At 42.1% G+C, this 6,269-nt stretch overlaps 1 long non-coding RNA gene across 6 annotated transcripts; it reads left to right on the forward strand.

Annotated features, from left to right (window-relative positions):
- The first annotated feature begins 349 nt into the window (after window positions 1-349).
- On the forward strand, window positions 350-5,986 carry LOC123143315 (uncharacterized). 6 transcript variants are annotated; one of them, XR_006470798.1, is made up of 8 exons: window positions 350-1,094; window positions 1,212-1,332; window positions 1,419-1,564; window positions 2,034-2,146; window positions 2,396-2,588; window positions 2,987-3,032; window positions 3,308-3,463; window positions 5,351-5,986. It is a non-coding gene; the product is annotated as an uncharacterized lncRNA (long non-coding RNA). The 6 variants fall into 6 exon arrangements; XR_006470797.1 differs by lacking the exon at window positions 1,419-1,564 and having other exon boundaries at window positions 351-1,094; window positions 5,351-5,540; window positions 5,616-5,982; XR_006470796.1 differs by lacking the exon at window positions 1,419-1,564 and having other exon boundaries at window positions 352-865; window positions 1,072-1,094; window positions 5,351-5,983.
- Window positions 5,987-6,269: the final 283 nt, after the last annotated feature.

A 6,269-nucleotide genomic window follows, 5' to 3' on the forward strand; every position in this document is an offset into this window, starting at 1 on the left:
GGCATGTCGTGTGTGGCAAATTTGTTTTTTTTTTTTTTTGAGACAAGGCAAATTTGTTTCTACCAGGATTTTGAATTGAGTTATGTATAATGACATTGAACATATAAATCACGCTAGACAACCCGCCATTCTGAGGCATCCGCGCGCGCCACGCTCGTTGGGCCCTTCGCCTGTACCTCTGTTTTGGCCGCTGGCATGAGGTCAAATGTTCGTTCTTTTCTACATACACATTTGGTTTGGAAGTGGCTGTCGGATGGGCCTCTTGAGCCATGGGTCCAGTAATCAGTTGCATTTTATCATGACAAAGGTGTACCGTTCTAGGTGGAGTGAGCCGAGCCCTAGAAAATATCCGCGCCGCCTCCTCTCCTTCCTCCCTCTCCCTCTATGCCGCCTCCCCAATCCCCTCCCGCACGAACCCCAGCAGAGAGAGAAGATGAGAGAGAGAAGGAAGGAGAGGAGGGAGAAAGAGAGAGGGAAGAGGAGAGTGAGGTGTGGCGGCCGACGGGAGAGGGTCACCGGCCGGCGTCGGCCTGCGCCGGCGAGGTCGGGCGCGACCTGACGGTTCTGGATCGGGAGCTGCGAGGAGGCTGGGGTTCGTGCGCGATGCACGGGAGGCTGCACCCCGCCTCCATCTCCACGCGTGCAGCAGCGACCCCGGGAGGAGCTCGAGCCGCAGTGGTGGTCCACGGTGCCATCGTCGGCAGGAGGAGCGTGGGCCTCAGAGACGGCCGGCTTCGTCCAGCTTTCGCGCTGCCGTCCATCCACGCAAGAAATCAGTCCCCACGTCCTCGCCTCCATCCTCTCTCGTTGTCACGCACATTCTCTCCTCGGTCCTCTCACACACGCGCTCGTGGCCGGATATTTGGTAATTTCTTTTCTGAGCATAAATAGATATTGTGCCCCCACATGTTTGTTGTTTTGCCCAGCTGAAAGGTGGATCAAATATCAAAGACGTGAATGTTCAATAGTGTGAAAAGCAAGCCCTAGTCTTGTCGAAGTTGCATTGAATTTCTGTCATACCTAAGAAGTACTAATGCTCATATTTTGCAATTTGCTCTCAACATCTTTCAGACACGTGTTCTTGAGGAAAGCAGGTACTGCATGTTGTTTGTGTCAACTATACTGAATCTGCAAAGCCTCTTTTGTCTGCCGAGAAATTCACACTCTGCATTAGTTGCAAAAGATGTTGATTTTGATCTTAACAATTGCAGGGATAGTATGGAGAAATTTGCACAGTTTGTGCAGCATCAGCGGCCAGAGTTGCTATTCAAGTAGTAGCAGATCACCAGCGCGCGGACGAGGAGATCCAGGTCACGGGCAATCCCCATTCAGGTAAGCTTGCCTTCCATTTGTGTTTTTTGTTTGATGAATTTTTTACGGTTTCATTGATGAATTACTCATATGTGAGGACATTGCAGGCCATGCACACATTGAGTGAACAGATTCAGTTCCCTTTTTTTATCCCTTGGTAGTTCTCATTGAATCTTCAGTTATGCATATCGTTGCAATTAGCAAGCAACCCTGATGGCAGAAGCTAGCTAGATGCCTAGATTGATGTGTTCAGGTTCTATCCTATGCAAATTCTGCACTCCAATTAATTGTTTTTCCGATGTTACCCGTATCCAATCAATACGGTTCGGTGTATATTTTTAGCTTCATAGATGTAAGCACGCCTTTTCATTGTTCTTAGAATGTTCAGAAGCGGTGCTCCCTCTTGCTCCCATTACTGCTTAGCACCAGTTTTCGCTAGAGTGACTTCTTTTTTCTAGTCACGAGTTTGCATGTCAGCATGATGTGCTTAATAAGACAGTCGTACACACGCTCGATGTCTGTTAGATGAATTTTGCTGATGTAGTGGCATGCACTTTAGTGACCTATAATTTTAAGTTGCAAACTATGCTACAGATTTTACCTTTCCTGTTAAAGGTCTGCCACATAATCAGGTTGTATTTGTGTTCATTGGTGTGGATTTACAACTGTTAGTTCCTGACTCCTAAATCTGAAATTTATTTGGTCCCTCCATTTTTGTTCAGATCTATGTCAATAAGAAACTCCACAAGGAAATAACAAACTTTAGGATCGACCGGGCGCGTCAGTGACTTGGAAGGGGACAGCAAGACACATAGAAGAAATATAAAGCATCAAGGTAGCAACCCGTTGGTGATTTTTGGCTTATTTGCGACTAATTTGGTAGTTAATGACATTTGGTTATGCAGTGGGAAAGGTAAAAATTAACGCAGCCAGTTCTTTTTACTGGAAAATTTGCCAGTATATGTTCTCTTCTTGATGGTAGTTAATCCATCATACTACTGTTATATATGTGCAATCATATGTTGTAATTGCATCGGGAGGTGAAGAAACTCAAATTTGTAGCCAATGTCATGGTTGTATGCAGGATTCGCTTAACAATTGCAGAAGTCCTCCCAGTTCATGCTTTTGATTTATGGTGGAGACATGTGGAGTTGCCTCGGACGACGAGGCCATCGGCGCAACTGCACAACATAGTTAGGCGTGAACAAGATGTGTTCTTTAGTGCTTCGCTTCTTCCTTCCAGGCATCGGTCCCAAATTCGCTGGCCTAACCTTCTGGTGAGCTCTTCCTTCAGCCTGTAGGTTCAACTAGCTCATCTCCACTAAATATTCATTATTCTGTTTCCTTTGTTATGTTTCCGTTGATCCTACTTTCTTAGGCTGATTTGGTAGTCTCGTCATACCTTGTTTTGTAATTTCTCTTTACTTTTCTATAACCATTGTCCTGATCACAAGCGCTCGTTTAGTGTTATGCACCAACTGTGATTGCAGCAGATTGATTAGTTAGCAAAGTCATATATTGGCATAGTTATTTCTCTAAATCAAGTACCATTCATTACGATGCCTGCACATGCATCCATTTTCTCTGTTGTTCATTGAATGAATTAATAATGAAAGGGATTCGAGTTAGTACTTCAAGCTTGGGCCAGTAATTTGTTGTATTGCGTGGACAACAGGGAATGGGCTTCGTCTAGAGTCAAGAAAAGAGAAGTTTTTTTCAGAGTAAGTTTCAGTTCACTGTTTGCTTCGACTTTTGTGACTTCTGATGTTTGGATAAAGGATTTCATGATTTCCTGTTTTTATTATTGATGGTGGAAGATGGATCAGATTTATGCCTATTCTAAACCATTTATTCTCTGTTTGGGTTGTAATTTTTAAGTTCGCTTTCTTAGTAAAGAACTTAATAAAGCTTTGCTGCTGCAGACTATTTTGTCTTTTCTTGGATAAGATTATATTCTTTAGCTCATGAGCTGACCTATTTGTGATTTGTACCTCAGTTGACGGGATATCTCATAACTGAAACCATGAACAACAAGTGCTTTGGTTCTGGTGGTGGCGATCCATTGCTTGAGGCGACATCGTGTGCAAGATTATCCTTGTGGAGGCCGTTGGCACGGTGGCACCCTCCTCGACCTGCTGATCCCATTACCCAGGTTAGCTTATTCCCCTTTCCTCATGCCTGATTCCTATTTTTGTGTTGCTCTGTTCGATTTGGAGTTTCCCTTATGTTCCATGAGATGCCTTGACGATGGCTGAGGCCTCCATGTTAGAATGTGATTTATGTGGTGTTCACGGTGAGATAAGTTTGATGTCCATTTGATCCGTAGTTATTCTTCCAACATATTGTGTGGCTCTCAAAAATTTAGACGACATCCCGAATTGGAACTGGGCGAGGTATGTCATGAACGACATTATATTAGTAGCACGGGCATTGGGCAACAAACCCACTATGAGACAAAAGCCACCTTTTTCCTATAAACCTGGCTAGGCTACCCACTATTCTGAGGCTCCCGCGTGCACTACCCTCTATCCTGAATTATTTCCCCATTTCTCCTTGGTCTAAACTCTAAAAATCCACATAAGATTCCAGGAAGGTTTAGCTCAGCTAGATTTTGTCATGTATTTAGAACAAGTTCGTGTACAATGTTTTAAAAATAATTTAATTGATGTAAATCAACGAGTCTCTATTTGGTTTAACATGGATTTTTGGGGATTCAATCTTCGTCTTTGCTAGCTGGAATTTGCGTCAAGAAATCTGATAGATAGCTAAGCTAAAATTTGTATTGTTGCACGAATAGCAATTGTAATTTCTTTCTCACCTACCCTCTTTGCTCAGTCTCTATTTAACAAATAATTTGATTGAGGTCAATCAATGAGTCTCTATTTCGTTTAGCATGGTTATTCTGGGGATTCGATCTTCTTCTTTGCTAGCTGGAATTTGAGTCAAGAAATCTGATAGATAGCTAAGCTAAATTTTGTAATGTTGCACCAATAGCAATTGTAATTTCTTTCTCACCTTCCAGCTAAGCTCAGTCCCTATTTAATATGGTTCTATATTGGTTTCTTTAATCTGATACTTGTCTAAAGAGATCATTTTAAGTTTTGCTAATCACGAGGTGACATCAAAATTCCTTCGAGTCTCATTCAGTATGCTTTCTTACTATATTACCTAATTAAGTGACAAGAAGGCAAAAACAAAGCTGAAGCATCAGAATGTGCCGTCGATCAATATTTTAGTTAATAAACCATGAAATGGAAAAGGTTAGTTTGCTCTCTCCAAGAAACATCATATCTTAAACCATGTTCACACACGCCATCTAAACCTATGTGATGCCTCTTTGTTCAGTTTTGATGATGTGTGTATAGAGAAAAGGCAGCATAAAGTCGGTCCAAAGAAAATCGTGAATATTAACCTGGGAAGGGTGTGAAAATTGAGCTGCAAGGAAAACCGGAGCATCCTTTTCTTTTTTTCTCTCCTGAAAATTTATATACAATGAGAAAGTTCATATTAGCATGTGGCATACATCATGAAGGAAGCTGCATTGAATGAGTCAAGGGAAATCCGAAACTGCATGTCGAACCTTCATCACCGCATTCGCGCCAAAGTGAGCTCAAATGAACCATGGACTATCAGTCAGTATAATATCCATAGATATATCGTCAACCCTGTAACCAAAACTATTATAACCTTTCCAAGATGCACTATAACTTTATGAATCATAATTTAGCAACTGAAGAGTGGACAAGAAAAAAAAAAAAGCTCTTTGGTTTAGTTAGTTTGAAGCCAAATTATAATCATACAACTGAAGCCGAAAAGATTCTATGGGGTCCAGCTCCTAATGATTGATGATGTACAATACGTGTAATTCCAATTCAAACGTCTTTCACTTGATTGGCTTGACCTCTTATTACTATCTTGCATATTTTTAGATGTTATTAGTAGTCAGTCGAGCATCGATTTTTTCTAAAAAAAATAATTCAAAATTCATCTTTCTTTGTGCTAAATGTTATTTCTTACTAAACCATCACTCCAATTGTAGGTTGCCTGTTGCGCCTAAAGGTTGGATATATGGTGATATGGTAATGCCGATTTGGGAAAGCAGGTGTACAGTGTGTGTAAATTAAGAAAACAATTTATAATCTGTGATGTGATCATTGCATTTTAATTTAGTATATGCGACTCAAGTAGGGAAGTATTGAATGCACCTCTCTGGCAAGTGCACGCATAAGGTACCATTTTTTACTCAATCGATTTCAAAACAAGGCATGAGACTGACATACACTCTTTTATTGCATCGTGTAAAGATATGTGGTGTGAGGGGAAGGAGAAATGTGGAGCTCATATTTTAAAGTGATGGCCGAGGTGACAATGCAGCCATTATTTGGGCAAGTATTCTTAAAACAGGAATTGCATGCAGTTTAATGACTATATGGTTGGTGAATCACTGTCAGTATACTGGATCTAGCAACTGGTGAGATCATGGTAATGTAGGTGACTGATGTTAGCAAAGTTTAAATTGATTACCCCTGGGACGACGATCTCCATCTCCTTATTGTGGACGTCGTCGTTTAGTAGTGTGGGGCCGGGGGCAACTCTCTTCCACCATGTATGTTGAATGTATTCCATCTAAAACAACGTTAAGTGCGTGCTTAGAGCAGGTAAGACAATGGTGGCTGCGTGGTTGGTTGACGTGTCACGATCGCTGGCCGATGCCATGTATTGCTGGATTGACGAGCTTCTTTGAGCTCTATGCGGTGGGTACACCGATCCTATCTACTTCTGTCAAAGTTGGTAACTAAAGCAGTAAGTTAAACTTGAGGGGAAGCTCCAGCCAACAACAATATGCCATTCTCCTCCTCCACGGTGCACGGCGCCAAACAAGAAATCTAATACCAGAGGAAACAATACAAACCAGATCACACCGGGGTGAAGCAGCTGGCCGAGCAGATGCAGGGCGA

The sequence above is a fragment of the Triticum aestivum genome, chromosome 6D (genome assembly GCF_018294505.1).
Source record: "Triticum aestivum cultivar Chinese Spring chromosome 6D, IWGSC CS RefSeq v2.1, whole genome shotgun sequence".
In the NCBI taxonomy this organism is placed as follows: Eukaryota; Viridiplantae; Streptophyta; class Magnoliopsida; order Poales; family Poaceae; genus Triticum; species Triticum aestivum.